The sequence below is a fragment of the Plecotus auritus genome (assembly GCF_963455305.1).
Source record: "Plecotus auritus genome assembly, chromosome: 8".
Classification (NCBI taxonomy): domain Eukaryota; kingdom Metazoa; phylum Chordata; class Mammalia; order Chiroptera; family Vespertilionidae; genus Plecotus; species Plecotus auritus.
In genome coordinates this window covers 13,767,664-13,784,234 of record NC_137782.1, presented here as the reverse complement: position 1 = coordinate 13,784,234, position 16,571 = coordinate 13,767,664, and the positions used below count along the sequence as shown (strand labels likewise).

Genomic DNA, 16,571 nt, shown 5'->3' with positions numbered 1-16,571 from the left:
TCCAATTTGATTCCAAGGTTTGAGTAAGAGTACAATCCCCACCAGATACTCACATCTCATTAGTAATTAATTATGATTATTGAAGAATAAAATATAAATATTATTTTTCTTTCAATCTATGTGTAATATTTTTTCAGACAGCTACTAAATTGTTAGGACACAAATACTTTTTAGTTTATTTGGACCTATATACTTACATGAGACATTTAGTTTGGCCTAAGGGTGCTGTAAAAATACAACTGAGGCAAAGTTTGGCAACCTTTGGCATGTTCCTTGTGGAACTAAAGATACTGTACTGACTGGTTTCACTCTTGCCGGACTAGTCTCAACCCACATGGCCACTGTGTCCTTACAGCTGTCACCACCTGTATAAGACACATCCAATGCCTGTCCCTAGCCCTGAGACACTTAGATTACCTTTTACTGCTTAAAAAACAAAGAGGAGCTCTTCATAGCAAATATTCTCAGGCATTCAAGATCATGTTCTTAGAATAAGTTCCTAGAAGAATTGCTGAATCAAAGATTAACCAAACCAAACTTTTAAGATTATGAAAATTATTTCTGGATTTATTTGGCTTCACTTGGGAATCCCCATGACAGAAAGCTGCCCAACATACAATGAGTACAGAATACATGGGGACTGAGTTCAGTTGGGTTGAATCGCATTGAAGGGAATCAAATCAAACTGCATCTCTATTTTTGCCCAAACGATTTTCCTTTGTCTTATTTAGACACCATGTGTGTTTTTCATGGGTGTCTTGCTGTTAGCATTACAAATGAAAATTAATTTTGTAAAGTAAAAATTTTCTAGATGTAATTTACTTATAGGATATTTTCCTTACATGATATTACCCTACTATCCCCCCTTTTTTGATTAATGGAGGCTTTTGTAAATTTTATAATGCTGTCTTGATAACTTTAAATTTTAATCTCTAAAAGCACTAGGCGGAGCCTTTTCTTGCCTTTGCCTGACTTGCTGCTCCCTCTGATAGGCTCTGGAAGCGCAGTCAGCATTACTGGAACAGGAGAGCTCTTGCTTTGTAAAGGAACCTGGTGGGCAGCTTCCTTTACAAAGCAATCTTTTCTGAATCCTGATTGGCCAAAGAGCTGAATAGTAATGCCTGGCTTTGATGCCAGACTAATTTCAGATCTACCACTGACTAGTTACTGACTTTGGACACATTACTTAAACTTCTGTGCCTTAGTTTTCTCATCTGTATAATGGGAACAATAATAGAAACTACTTGTGATAGAGATACAAATGAGATAATTTATGTGAATTATTTGCATAGTGCCCCCAATATATTAAGCTCTCAATGATAGGCAATTTTATTTATTCTCTTGGATGTTTTTAGATGTCCTCAAAGCAAGAATTCCCATTCCTTCCTGCAGGCTGGTTGCTCTTATTACTGGTCAAAGGGACATACCAGACTATGCCCAGCCTTTCAACCCAGGAATTAATCCATTTCCTATCTTGGTCCCTGGACACTTTTGAGACAACCTGAGAAGGAGGCATTGTCTAATCTGTTCCTGATTAGGACACAGGTCAAGAGGTCCAGGGCTCCTTCTTGTCTGGAATAGAGGCAGCTACCAGAGCAACCTGTTCATAATGGTTACAAAGCCAAGAATATTGCCATCTGAGCAAAGCAAAAGCAGAAAGAAAAGTAAGATCTTTGTTGATTTTGGTTTAAGAAGCACAAAGGATTTTTTCCTGGTTTTCATCATGGTTAGAGATCCATTGCTTTGAACATTAGAGGCCTAGATCCCTACCCTTAACATGTGTGCTCTCGGACAATTTTCTCAGAGACATTTGAAGCCTGACTTTGTGTCCTTGAAATTCCAGATGCCTCATTCCCCATGCCCCTTTTCCTCTACTCTCGTCCCAGTCTGTCTCATCCCACAGAAACTCCTCCCTTTCCTCAGGTATCTTCAGAATATAGAATAAACTAAGATGCTCTGGAATAAACTAAGCCAGACAATGGGAATGCCCACAGACACCCCCTCAGATGCATGAGTTTCACAGCCCATGTTATAACTGATAGAGCTCTTAGCTTGGAACCCAGGAGCTGCATTTGACTCCCTGTTCTGCCCTCTGTCAGCTTTCTGGTGACAGCCTTGACCCTCAGTTTACTCACCTTTAAACTGGGAATGATAATGTCTATGGAATGATAAAATGAGATGACCTCATGAAAATGCTTTGTAAAATGTATATATAACTGTGAGGGGTTTTAATCAAGGAAAAAATCTTGTCTTACACTGTGTGTTGATGGGTTCCAGGAAGACTTCTTGTAGAAGAGGGACTTTGGAGAACAGAGGGATGCATACAGGTAGGTAATGAAAAAGTATAGGAGGGCCAGGAAGGTCTGAATTAGGTGCAAGAACAAAAGGGCTGTCCCAAAGCAGACAGAAGAGGCAAAGACTGAAAAATGGACAGAGTAGGTAGGATTCAAATAAGATTTTGTAGCCCAGAAATTGGAGTCTTTTTTTAACTAATCAATTATTCAAAAGATTATTAGGAAGAACCTTCTAATGGCTCAGTTTGGTGCCAACTTGATTTCAGGTGTCAGGGAACTCTCTAATCTGTTCCTGGGAGGCAGGATCACCAAAGTCAAAATGAGAAAATGAGGCAAGAGAGCAGTGAATTCAGGGGCAGGTGTCCAGTGGGAGCCTGAGAAAAGGAGGAAGCAGGCCTGACATGTGGTGTCATCTTGGGCTCAGGGCTGAGGATGGGGGTGAAAGGGTGGGCCTGAGGCTGCCTGAAGAAGCCTTTGTGCCCTCACCACCACCATATTAGCTTTCCCAACAGCATCTGATCAAGATTTCCTTCAGTGAAGGCCAAGATCCCAAGGGAAATGACCAGAGGAAAAATAATTTTCGATTAGGAGAAAAGGAAGCAGGTCAAAGAATCATAAACTTTAGAGCTAGATGGGGTCAGTTCACCCCAATTCAGAGCCCTCATTGTACCCAAGCTGAGGCATGGACGGGTGATGGCACTTAGCCTACAAATGGAAAGCAGGTCTCCAGCTCATCATTTGGTGATCGTCCCACTCCTTGATGGTGACTTAAATGGAGCCAAAGCATAGGACCCTAGACCATGGGCACAGGCCTGGAGAGCATGCTGGGCATCTGCAGTGGGTATTGTAAAGGCCCCATGTACCTACATGAAAGTGAAAAGGGACCCCAGAGAATGGAGAGAGAAGCACTCTTGATCATCTCATAATTGTGCCAAAGGTTGGCTTCTGCCCTGTTTTCTTTCCCAGGCTACCAATTACCTCTACTTCATGCCAGGATTTGGGCTATGCATTATGTCAATAATGGGGTGTGAGTCAAAGTGAAGTTACAAGGGCTGGAAATGTGACTGCAAGGGGCTTCTTCACCTTCTCTAGATTGGAGTACTTCAAGAAATGGGAGCTTGTCTTCTGGTCCATCCACATTCTGCCCTCAATCGATACCTGGAGCCAATAAACTAGGGTGGCTCCAAAGAAGGGCTAAGATGTGCTGGGCTCACAATTTATGCAAACAACAGAGATTCACATGTGCTACTAGCATGGCAGGGCCAGAGCCAGCCAAGCTGCAGGAAGCATGTGGGGAAAAGGCTGGAGCAGCTGCCTACTCCAATCCTGCACACGCCTCTGCGGGGCCTCACCTCTGCCCTCCCCAGACAGGAGACAGCTTGTTCCGGAGACACTTGTGAACAAGGAAAGGGATAGGGAGGGAGGCAGAGGGGAAAAAATCTATTCTACCTCACAGATTTCCATCTATACCCCAATGGAGCGTGGGTAATTTGTTATGCCTAATGAGCAAGAGCTGCCTCATGTGAAGGCAAAAATGCCAGTGGGATGAGAAGGCGAGTTGCTATGGGAGACCAAGGGGCCCTACTGAAGTTTGTACAGCCTGGCGAGGGAATCTTCGCGGGAGCAAGGAGCGGCTGTCTCCTTCCACCAGGGTAATCTGCCCTTGCATTTGGACTGAGCTTTCTGTGTTTACAGGCTCTGTTACATCTATTGTTATAGTTGAGCTTTACGGCCAACCAATGTAGTGGGTGGGTCTGGTGCTATTTTCCCTATTCTTCAGGTGAAAGGACTGAGGCTCAGAGGAGTTAAAGAAATTGTCCAAAGTCCTGGACGTAAGAGATGGATATATCTCCAGATTCCTAGTTTCCAAATATTTTTCCACATTTGTCTTGTTTTTTAAAGGGGACTGAGGACAATTTCGGGATATCAACGACACCAAACCCTATAATGAAAGATGGAAATGGACAATGTAAGGTGAATCGACCTAGAGGAGGACAACCCACAGACATCATTATCAAAGAGAAGCTTAGATAAATGCATGCGTTGCAATTGTAACAAATGACCCGGGAAACCTGGATGGGAGTATCCAGCTGAGCAGGGTAGGGCTCACACCCTGGTCAGCTTTCCAGGCTGACCTCTCAGCACTTGCCCATGTCTCCTATGCCTCAGCCATGCAGAACCATGGTGCTCCCTGGATCCACCAGACTGTTCCCACTTCCATGCCCCTGTGCATCCTCTTCCTGAAACTTCAAGTTCAAATCTCAAAGTTTTAAAATCCCATAATGAGTTTATCTCTCCCTCCTCTGAAATCATATTCAAATGCAGATGTGTCCCCCCATCTATCGCCTCCACTCTACTATGAACTTTTTGAAGGTAGGATCCATGATTTACTCATCACTCAATCCCCAGTGCCTGCCAAAGGGCCTGGCATTTATTAGGATCCTAGTAGATGCTAATTAATTGAATGGTTCCACCATCAAAAGCATCTTAATTTAAACCAAAACCATTCATTGAGCATCTCCTTGAGCTGGTCATCATGAAGGCAATGGGGTGTGAGCTACTACTCCCCCACTCTAGTGCTCATGGAGACCTTTGGAAAAACAGAAAGAATGTTGCACTATATTGAATCTGGACAATTTAATTGACGTTATAAGAGTTGGAGTGTGGTGAAAATCTGAGCTGTTTCAGGAAGGATATGAAGATCCATGAAAGAAGAAAATGAGTTAAATGACATTCCAAGACTTTATTGAGAACCCTAGAGGCTGGGTTCTATGGCAGCTGCAAGATGAACATGAAGCACAGTCCCAGTTATTATGAACTGAGAGGTACAAAGCCAACACAGCCAAGGCAAATAGAAGAAAATGAAGGACTATGTGCCAAGGAGGTATTCATTTCCACCATGGAGATGTCAGAAAAGTGGGGCTACAGTAATTAGAAAGGCTTTGTGGAAGAGGAGACGTGATCTGGGATTTGGATTATATTTAGATTTAGAAAGATACCCATTCCTAGAGTAAGGGACAATCATGGGTCTAGAACCAATAGCTAATCACTATGGCTTAAACCAAGCAACAAGTAGCCTTAAATGTACCCTCTACCCTAGGACAGGCTCCACCATAGGCAGAAAACACATGGAGAAATGACACCTTCAGTTGCACCAAGACACTAATTTTTTTAAAATCTGGAGAATTAAGAAAGAAGAACTCCAGATGGATTTTTCAACATAGTGAGGAATTAGGCGGTGTGATGGCAGATGGCTATTTCAGCTGCACATGGGTAAAAATAATTTCAACTCCCCAATACCCAAGACTGCTCTGAACTTGTGAAAACCTCTGAAGGAAAAGCTGCTGTGTGATGCTCAAAGCACAGAGCTGCTGCAGATGGGGCCCGAGGGCTAGGAGCTCACAACTCAGAACATATCTACCGCTGTTGGAACAACAGTGCCCAGGCCACTTGGGGGAGGCCCCTTCTCAGCAGATGCTATCAGGACTGAGTCTCAATTTTAGCCCAGCTGGGGAAAGTTCTCTGGCATTTTTTCTCCTACGTGGAGAGGCAGGGAAAGGGAGATTAGTCCATTTGAGGACTATGTGTGGGGGCTGTGAGTTGAAGACATTGGGGGAGCAGAAAATATCCAGAAGGAGATAGTGGTGTGTGTGTGTGCTCATGAGAGGAAAGGTGACCCCAAGGGGGCAGGGTGATGACTGTGAAAGTTGACACTTTTGGGGTGTCTGATGGCTGCAGATGTTGCCAGACTGGCTTTACTGTGTTAGGCTGGGTTTTCCCACATTTACTGTCATTTACACTACACGCCAGAGATGGAAGCTCACTTTTCCATCTGACTGCCACCTTGTGGAACATGGATATTTTGTCACCAGCATGAAGTGACCACAGGAGTGAGGGAGTCAACCAGGCCCCTGCAGCATGATGGATCAGGTATTCGAAAGGTCTGGTGCCAGAGAGCAGACAGAGATAAGTAGGCAAGGACTAGGAGGGACATGTGTCAACATCTGCTAGGAAATTAAATTCCAGAGGAATGATCTAGAACAGGAGTGGTTAACAAGAGCTGGTGGCTAGTTAGTCTCTGGTTCAAGGTCCAGAGGTCAAAGGTATAGGCTGGAGACACTGAGTGAACTCTGACTCTAAATGGAGGCGATGCTTTCTGCCTTATCCAATAGATCCTGGCATCTAGGGACCACATTCATTCATGATGTCACTGTGGTTTCCTGGGTAGGATGGATTTGGCTGGGCAGCATGCTGAGTATACCTTAGCTAGAGGAGGACATAAGTCACAGCAACACAGCAGAAAGGATGAAGAACACTGTGACATCAGGGGAAACTGAGTTCTTAAAGGGAATCATTTACTTGTGTCCCATCCAATTGGTCCCCCTATTTTAAGGTGGCAGGATGAAGAGGGTTTATATATCACAGTGATTCTCAGTGGCAAACACAACAGGAAGTCTCTCCAAATGAATTCAAGAGACCTCAGTGTCAGGACCAACCCCAAGGAGAAGCAAGTGACAGAATCTAGTTTAGAATCTGGCCCATGGACTGGACTGGGGCTCAGAGCCCAATTCTAGCACAAGAAAAATTAAAGTGGGACTTGATCCACATGTTAGACCATTCAGAGAAAGGCAGAGAAACATTGGTAATGGATACTTTTGATTTATTGGTTCAGAAAGAGATTCAAATGCCTCCTTGTGTTTACATGTGGTGAGAGAAAGGATGGTGGGGACCTGAAGTGAGAGTTACTACACACCAAGCCAGCTCCCATCTAGCCAGGGTCTGTGTCCACCTCATCCTATCAACCACCTCCATTCCGCTCTTCTTACCCTGCCCTCATCATGCTTGCCTGTCATGTCCAGGTGGACCTGACTCCTTCAAGAGATCTTATGACCCACTCTGTCTCTTGTCAATGACACTTCTTCATTCTGTCCCCATGGTAACTACAGACACTTTCCCAATGATGCCTTCTCTCCTTGATTTCCCCCTTTAGCCATGATCAGCCACCAACAGGAGGCAGAATCTTCTGACCCCAAATGGCAGCTAAGGGGATTATTGAGGACAGAGGAGAGTGAAATTGACCCAAGCAAATGCTCCATGCAATTCTGTTAGGTCATAAAGGCAATGGGTACCTTCTCCATGTTACAGAAGAGGTAACTGGTTCCCAGCACCCTTACCACAAAGGGGAGAAGGGAGCAGGACTGGGCTCTCCAGTCCCCATGTTCCTCCCCTTCCTGCATATGTGTGGTTTTCCCTCATCCCTCAATCTTTCTTAGTCCCCCAGTGCCCATCACACACTATGAGCTCAATACAAGTGTTCTATTCTCAAGGAGCTGATATTCTGGTGAAGAAACACAAACACAAATCAACATGAAGTCAGGTGGCATTGGGTGAGGAAAGTAAAGCTTAGAAGAGGGATCAGGAGTGCTAGGGGCAATGATGGCTGTGTTAGACGAGGTGGGAAGGGATGGCAGCTCAGATGAGGAGACGAGTGGGCAGTGATTTGGAAGGGGGAAGGAGACCAGCTATCAGAACAACTGGTACAGGTGCATTACCAGCAGAAGAGAGCAGCAAGTACAGAAGATGTGAGGGGTTAGTTTTTCCAGCATTTTGAGAAGTAGCTAGGGGCTGGGGTGAAATGAGAAAAGGGGAGAATAGTAGCAGACGAGGCCAATGCAAGAGGCCATGGCAGGAGTTGGCTCGGACTCAGAGTGAGATGGCAGCCATGAGAGGATGTAAGCTTAAGAGGACCTGACCTCCTAAGAGGACCACCATGACTGCAGTGTTGGGAGAGGGACATGAAGCAGGGAGAAGCATGCTCAGGCTAAAGGAGTAATCCAGGTTAGAGGTGATGATCAATAGACCAAGGGATCCCAAACTTCCCAGCTCAGAGACCTGGCTTGCATTAAATAACCTCCCAGTATAACAGTTACTATTTTAATCTTTTGATTGGACAAACACTTAAGATCCATATTGCTAAATAAGTCCAGTGTTCATGTTGCAACAGCATTTACATGCCTTTGAAAAACAATTGTACATGGATGCATGCTCATTGCATTATTTATGAGGTCTGCAACTGCATGTTCAATGCGGTGATTTTCAGCCCCCTTTTCCCCTGTTGTGACCCAAAAATAGACCACTGAAACTTTGCTTCTGTCACCTTTCCCATTGCATTGGCCAGCCTATGTCCTGTTTCCTCAGACCTCTCTGCTAGAAGGGTCTAATAATCTCATGTGAACTAGGGTGTCAATAGTGGTAACTGAGCAAGGACTCATAACTTGGAATTAATCCCTACTTGGGATTCAAAAGGTCCAAGAATAGCCAAAAATTGTAGGCGAAATACATGTGAGTATCTGCAGTATGAGGTCAACTTTCATTAAATTCTCAGAGGGCCCTTACTAAGAAAAAGAAGGAGAGGGATAAAGCCCAAAAGTTTAATGAGTTATTCCTCCCAGATACTATATATGTTTTAACAAGGACTTGTAATGCTTGACCCCAAACAGTAAGCACCAGATGGAGGAAGAGGGGGAGCACAGATATTTTGAATCCATCAGGATTCATTTCACCCCAAGTTGAAAGACCCATACAATTTATAGGTAAAAACATAACTTCTCTGATTCCAGAAAGACAACTTTCCTTCTCTTCTAACATTGGTCTTGGACCCTGACTCTGATGGGCTCATTAAACATTTGTAGAATGAAAAAGAAAAAGCTAAACAGGTGTTCCCATCTGAGAAACAACAGAAGGGCAAGGTCATTGCAAAGGAACACACATATTGGGAGCAATAAATAAACAAATAATCCGAAGCCTCTCTGCTACCTTTGGGTCAATCACACTTGATGCGAAGGTCAAGAGTGTTACAATGCCCCACTTCACCAAGGGGCATGAAGGCTGAGGCTTGTGGTCTGGTAGAAGAATTTGCAGGGTGTAATTATGCACCCCTTCAACATCCCACCGCCTTCCACGAGATGTGAAACAATGTGTCACAGTTCCGAACAGTCAAGGCAGTAATTTACAAGAGTCAGCAATTCCACAGGGCAGGTAGGCCATATTTCAAAATGGGAAAGGGAGCTGGGGGAATGAAGGAGGGGGGGACCAGCCGATCAATTTACAAAGATCCTGTTTCTCTGCCACTCTGTTGACCTTTCAGGCAAGACCTAATGCCAATTAGCTCAGTTATAAAGTCCATAATTCTTGTGGGGCAGGCCGTGTGTAGCACATGATCATTTTACAACATTTGCCCTAATTTGCAGCCCCCAAACATGGACTCCTGGGACTGCAAGGTGGGGGTGGGGGAGTTCGTTGGCAAGCGGTGGGAGCAGCTGGAAGGGATCACAGAGCACAATTACTGTCTGCGCATGGCCACATCTGGAAAACAGCTCTGTGCTGGCTTTAAAATGGTATTAATGAAGAATGGAACCTTGTGCTGGCAAGGACGGGGTTGGGGGAAGGGGGGTGATGGAAGGAAATAAGAGGGGGGCACCCTTCTGCCCAACTTGGTGGGGATGAAAAGACAACAAAGAAAACAGCCGGCAGGGTATAAGACCAAATCCAGGGAGAAGAGGGTGTTGACAAGAGAGAGGCGACAGAGCAATGCTGTTCCTTTAGGAGAGGTCTCTAAGCCTCCTCCCCTTTGCCATCTTCAAAGCGGGGCGCCCATACAGGACAGGCCCTCTTTGTAATGATGGAGCAGACATTTGTCTGTACTGTGGGATTTTAGTGATATCTGGAAGATTCCCAACTAAAAGAACATATTCCACCAGCACCTAAATTCTCACCATTACACATTGAGTCCTTTGGTCATGGGGTTTCTTCTCCTGAGATGGATTTAAAAATGCAGATGCACCTGCTGCCTTTAGGTTACCAGTATCTAGTAGTTGTCCCATAAGTATTTGTTGGGTAGAACTGAAGTGAAGGAGCTGAATAAGTCATTGTGTGACTATGGCCACATTAATTCCTATCTCTGATCTCTTAGCTATAAGGGTGATGCTAGACCAGTGATCTCAACTGTGAGGCCAGAGGGAGAGGGGGGCATGTCAAATTCCATGGGGAGTGGAGAGGTAGCATTCGTAGTTTGAGAAAGAATATCCAATCTATATATATAAAAGCCTAAGCAACCAGCTGACTGGCCAGTAGCTATGACATGCACTGACCACCAGGGTGCAGGCACTCAACACAGGAGCTGCGGTCTCTTGGCAGTGGCGGTTCTCAGGTAATGCACCCATAATCAGAGAGGAGGGAGCCCAATTCCAGGGTGCGTCACCCGAGAACCACTCTCTCACAATCCGGGACCCCTTAGGAGATGTCAGAGAGCAGGTTTAAGCCTGATCCCAGTGGACCAGACTGAGGAACTCTTAGTTTTACATTTGAAAAACCAAAGAGTCTGCCCCCTAATACAAAAAAAAAAAAAAAAAAAGACTTGCCTAACATGAACTACAGAAAGAAATGCTCAATGGCATCTTTCTGGCTGGTGAGGAGGTGAGGACTTATAAACTGGCCTTAGAATTCAGAATGTGCACTTCCTCTCCCACCAAAATTCAAAGCATCTCTAGATCTCTCAGGGAAGGAGGGGGCTTGTTTAATTGTGTGTCAAAAAAGGTTGAGAAGCTCCGAGCAGATTGGAGGCCTCCAGCTCATGTTCTCCATTTGGCACTTTAATGTTCCTTTATCAAGACAGCACAGCTGCTCAGGTTCCCAAGGTCTAGGTACCCTTAAAGGAACAGCAAGGACAAATTGCAAAGGAAACAGGGAGTCAGGGAGGTGTAACCAAATATCCCCTCCTTGCTCTGCGCCTGTTTCTCTGCCTGCCCAACATTGCATCTTTGGCATTGCTTAGGAGTTTGGAGGGCATGGCCAACCATGTTTTAGTGTTTACCTGAAAATTCCAAAGAACATAGACCTGCAGAGGTGGAAGGAACCTTATTCACCCCCACCCCTGAGGCAAGGCACCCTTCATCCTCTGTTTAGATACCTTCCACACATCACAGACACTAAGCCCTTCAAATAGAGCTGAGTTCAAGTCCTGCCTCAGCCATCTACCCACTAAGTGACCTTGGGCAGTTTATATAATTGTTCTATGTCTTGGTGTCCTTTTCTGCAAAATAAAGATAATAATAACCACTTCATGGGATTACTGTGAGGATTAAATAAGATAATATATGTTGCTGTAATTTCCCTGTTGCTTGGAATTCTAAATTTCTATTTATGCACACCATTTATGTATGACCCTATATGTAATCTACGTATAGCCAGATTCAGGCTGGGCTTGGCATGCATGCCAAAAATGATGTTTCTGCTGAGAGTTGAGCCCTCACATGAAGCACCCATAGAGGAGTTGTTTGAGTCACTTTCCCTCTCCTGAGAGCACATTCCTACATGTTATTGCCGACATTAAGAATAAAAAGTTTCTGCATATGAGAATTCTTTAGAATACTCTTACCAAAAGAGAGCATTTCCCACATGTTTCACTCAAAAGCTCCAAATGTCATCCATATCTGCAAACCTGCATACAGCCAGCTTTCTGCTACAATGCAATATAGCATCAGACCTTCCTGGTAAGTGCTCAGGAAAAGGTAGGCAATACTCACCTCTCCCCAGTGGAACCATGGGAGCTTGAGTACTAGGCACAGTGCAGAGAAGGTGGATATGACAAAGGAATAACTCTGAGAAAGATGGTCTCTGGGAGACCACACTGGGCTGTGAATTTGTGTCTCAGGAGCAGAAGGGAAGTGGTTAGAAATTGAGGTGTAGAGCGAAAAAGAAACCACAGAGCAGCATCTCACAGGATCGCACAGGTGCTGCCTGTTCTGTAGGGACCAGTAATGCGTGTAGCCTCACTGGGGTGGGCTGGTGGGAATATGGAGGTGGGAGCTGAAGCCAGGTTATGGTCACCTTGGAGGGCATGAGAAGGTCTAATTCCCCACAAGTGTCCATGTGGCCACAGATACTAACAGAGAAAGTATTACTTGGTCACTAAGAACTCTATCTTCCCAACTAGTCATCAAATTTAGGGGGTTTCTTATGTCTCTGGCACTGTGCTCAGTGGATTAGGGGACACAAGGAATTAGAAGTTAAATGTAATCAGTGCTGTCAGAGAGCTCACCACAAAAAAAAAAAAAAAAAAAAAAAAAAGTGAGGCACTTAAATAATCACAATGCCAAGCAGGGAATGCTAAGTCAGATGGGGGTGAGTAGTGGATAGAGGCACTGAACATTAGGATATTAGGAAGGAAAGAGTAGTGAAAAGGTCTAGTTAAAGTTTAACCCCTTGGTCCAGTGGGAAGAAGACAGGATTTGAGTGGGGCCCTGAGGATGGCACAAAGCGGGCTAGAAAGAGAAGAACAAGGTGGCACATTAAAATGGGTTGGTATGCTCAGCTCCACGCAGCAGACAGAAGGTTCGTGTGAGATCGCCAGAGTGGGAGAAAACACCAGAAAGACCACCTGGCCAGTTTGTGGAAGTCTTCAGTGTCCAAACAGGATGTTCAGATTTTATTTTCCAGGGAAGTGGGAAGTACAGTGTGTGGGATAGACAAAGCCCTCTCATATAAAACGTGGATGATCCTTACATTCTCCTCCAGCGTATTTATTTCCATCCTGGATTTGTGTTAGGGTCTTCCCTAATTACCTGTACAATTGTCTCTTCGTCTTCTAAACATGCTTTCATAGCGCTCTGTGTGCCCTTTGACCAGATTACTAACATCCAAGGGACTGCTCTGTTTCCCATGCCCTCCTTTGAGTAAATTCAATTTGAGACTCTAATTGGGGTGCTAGAACACACACGACCCTCCATTAGCTGCAAGTACCAAGTACCAAGTATCAGCCCAAGAGTTCTCCCCTGGGAAAGAAGATGCTTGACTAAGCACTCTGGCCTTCAGGGGATACGGGATCAATAACATCAAGGTCATGGAGTAGAGGCTTCTTGGGTGTGGCCCTAATTTCCTACTCAATGTCCTTTCAGAGATACAACCTCTGCCCACACCCTGGGCCTCTGGACCACCTGTGAGCACATGTCCCCTTCCCAGCTCATTCCTTAATTCTTTCACTCACTCATTCAATCACCTATTTGTACTGACTGGCCTACATTTATTTGGCATCTATTATGTTAGTTACAGTAATGGCATATATTTGTATACCACTCAAGATTTTATAAATTCTTTCACATACTTTATTCATTTAAATCTCAGTAGCCCAGCAAAGTTATACCATCCCTTTTCTAAAAATAAGAAACCTGGGTCTTAGAGAAGCTAAATGGCTCTGTCCAAAGCCAAAAGGTCCTTACCTGGCCATTGCTATACCACAGATGAGGAACCTATGATTGCCCCCAGGACTTACTCTCCATCCTGGGCACCCCCATTACCACCTCCATTCTACCCATAAACCTCAGGGTTTAGCCCAGTTAACTCTCTCCTTCCCTGTCATGTCCTCTAATTCTCCCTCCTGAGCCTTCTTCTCCTCTGGGACTGGCTGAGGAAAAGGGTGCTGATTCCTGATGTCTCCCCACCTTCTGAAACAAACAACACCCCTGCATTCTATGGGATCTTATCCAGAGAACCTACAGAAGAGCCAGAAGTGAAACAAGCAATGTTAAGAAAACCTGGCTGGAGTTAACCTTGATCTTCTCTGAAGTGAGATTGAATCTCAGCCTTGGGTTGGGAGGCCTTCTATGCAGCAGTTCCTTGTAGGGGGCCTCCATGCTATGCTCTCTTTCAGTTCTAGGAGTGCATTCCTGCTTGCCCCTACCCCTCTCCGGGAAGGTTCTCTTTTACCTCAACTCTGGAAGTTCTGAACAATGTGTTGTAAGCCCATGAGACTCACAGAGGATACCAGATAGACTGTTATTCTTGTCCTTCTGCTTATCACAGAAAAAGTCAACTTAGGTCCCTCCTGGACAGATACAAAAATAAGGCATTGTCCCCGTCACCAAGATGTAAGCCACACTGTGGGGTGAAAGCCAAAACAAGCAGTGCAGATAAAAGTTCTGAGGACTGGAGGGGGAGTAGGAAGTGAGGTGGGAGGGTGAAGAGTCATGGGGATGGTGCCTGGGCCAGGCAGAAGGTTTTACAGTAGAGTATATACTGTGAAAGCAGAGATTTAGGGGTACACTCCAGGGGGGAACAGGCAAGGAATAAGCAAAATGTGTTATGGGGACATGGGGGAGGCTGGCCAAGATGAATCAAAGGGCCAAGTGCCTGGGGATTAGAGCAGCCATCGAAGACTTCACCTTCATCCCGCAAGCATCCTGGGCTTCGCTTAGTGCTCATGCTTCCTTTTTCCTGTTCTTTATAGTCCAGCTTAGTCTGTGGATGCTCCCTGGAGAACAAATCAATGGCTGATTTGCCTACTGCTAGGGCTTCTGGCCCTAGAGCTTCTGGCCAGGCCTACAGGTCACATCTGTCACTCCTACTCACCTGCCCACATTGCTGGCCAGATTGAGGCCATGTGGCTGCACCTCACTGCTGATGAGTTTGAGAAATGGGGTCCAGGCCTGGGCCAGGAGGAGGGGCAGCAAATTAGGTGGGCATCCTGCTAGTGTCTTCCTCACAGACACCCATGTAACCACCAAGCAGAATTAGCAAACATTAACATCTTCTTATTTGCTTCAGATCTTTATTATGAGGAAATATATATATATATATATATACATTATATATATATATATATATATATACAGAAAGAATTAAGAGTCTATGCCCCACTCCCCACTCCCTATACCTTCTCTTCAGAGTCAACCCTGGCAAGAACTGCATGCATTTCTTTCTCATCCTGTGTTCACACATGGATATACTCATGTGGATCCATAAAACACTATGTAGTATTGGTTTATGTGGCACTGAACCTTCATAAATTGTATCTTAACAAACAACAGTTTGGGGATTCTATACATATTGATAATTCACCTCCATTTACTCTACTTTAACTGCTCTCGCATCTGTAATCATGTTTCATATTCTCTTTATCCAGTCTCCAGTGATGGACATGTAACTCAAGTCTTTTTTCAATTACTCATTAATTTGTTTTTTATTTCTTCTGTGTGAACCACACTGCATTGAAATCCTTGTACCTATTTCCTGCAGCCCACGTTCTCCCATTGTGGAGATAATGTTGAGAGTCTCAATTCCAGTCCAAATACACCAAGAAAGTCTCTAGCACATGTAGGACACCAAACTAAATGCAATCAATAATGCACAACAATGCATCCAGAGGAGGTCCTGCCTTGGAGGAGAGTTCCAGTCCAGAAGGAGGAAGAAGCCTGCGTGTTAAAAGCTCTAAGACAGTGCCCAGACAGCCCATGTGCACTGAGGAGATCATATATAGTTGACTCAATACAGAGGAGTTGAAGTCAGTGAGATTAAGCAGAAAATTGACACGGATATGGATCTTATCAAGAAACCTTTCTTAAGAGAACTTGATCTTGATAGGGACCTCAAAGAAAATATAAGATTGAAGTGCTTAGTGGTACATGTTCAAGGAACAGCAAAGAGGGCATTCCTGGCAGAGGGGAGCAGCAGGAGCAAGTGCCCTGGGACAGGACTAAGCATGGAATGTGAGGTCTAGTCTGGCTGGAGCGCCCTGCTGAGATGGGCTGGGAGCCATTCTTCCATTTTCAAATTCGAGCTCAGCCCCACATTCAGGATGATGTCCACGTGGCCTATCGCCCTGGGCAGACAGCCCAGTGGTATTTTTCCATTACCCTGAGCAGAGGAGAAGTTCAGTCATTTGTTGATAGCAATGTGACCATTCAAGGAGAAAACAATTAGGGATGCTGACCTCTGGCCCCTGACAGGAGGGAGAGAAGGAAAAAATTCTCCCCAGGGGGAAGGAGCCGGGTGGGAAACATCCAAGAGAGTAATTGGTAAATATTATTGTTTCGTTCCATGTTTGCCTGCTCTGCTCAGGTCCCTCTGCAAGTGGTGCATTTAAATCACACTGTCTGACTTTGGCAGGTTTAATTGAGTCGCCACTGAAAAAGAAATTATCCCTGTGCTATTAATTTTTATAGTTCCTCGGGGCTTTTAAAAAGTGTTTGGATTTTCTAGGACTTTGAAAATGAAAACATTAAATTTTATTAAAAGGAAACGCAGGGGGGCTGGCAGGGCCCAGCCAGGTCCTGACGAGACTGTTGGTGGAAAAGTTTGGGCCCTCACAGGCAGAGTGACAAAAGTTTTGCCCCTTTTGGAATTAGAGTCAGGTGGTCCCCACGGATGTGTGATGTCAGCCAGGCCCATATTCACCACTGGCACAGGGCATCCAAACCCTCTCAGGCAGCCCACAGCCAAGGG

The 16,571-nt window shown here is 44.9% G+C and overlaps 1 protein-coding gene across 1 annotated transcript in view; it reads left to right on the top strand.

Moving 5' to 3' along the window:
* LOC308256081 (urea transporter 2-like) overlaps positions 1–16,571 on the top strand; it is a 147,656-nt gene that overhangs the window by 55,673 nt on the left and 75,412 nt on the right. The window lies entirely within an intron of this gene.